The sequence below is a fragment of the Triticum dicoccoides genome, chromosome 1A (genome assembly GCF_002162155.2).
Source record: "Triticum dicoccoides isolate Atlit2015 ecotype Zavitan chromosome 1A, WEW_v2.0, whole genome shotgun sequence".
In the NCBI taxonomy this organism is placed as follows: Eukaryota; Viridiplantae; Streptophyta; class Magnoliopsida; order Poales; family Poaceae; genus Triticum; species Triticum dicoccoides.
This window is the reverse complement of record NC_041380.1, coordinates 591063659-591063979: the sequence shown is the minus strand read 5'-3', so window position 1 is coordinate 591063979 and position 321 is coordinate 591063659.

Sequence of the window (321 nt, the reverse complement as noted above, 5' to 3'; positions counted from 1 at the left end):
TTTTGGGGGGTTAATTTAGGTGTTTCATATATTGTGTTAGCTAGCTATAATTAATAGAGAGAAGTGTCTTCTCTTATGTCCGTGCTTGGTCGACGCTACGTACTATACATACGTATAGAGATGACTAGACACACTAGCTAGCTAGTAAGCAAACGAAGGAAACAGAAGATCGTCATGAACATATATGCATACAGAGAGAAGTGATATCGACCACCTCTCCTTCTCCGAGAGATTGGTCGAACAACAAGTTCTCGTATATCTATCCGACACTACCGGCTACATATATACAATAATTATCTCTTACAAATATAATCATACGGA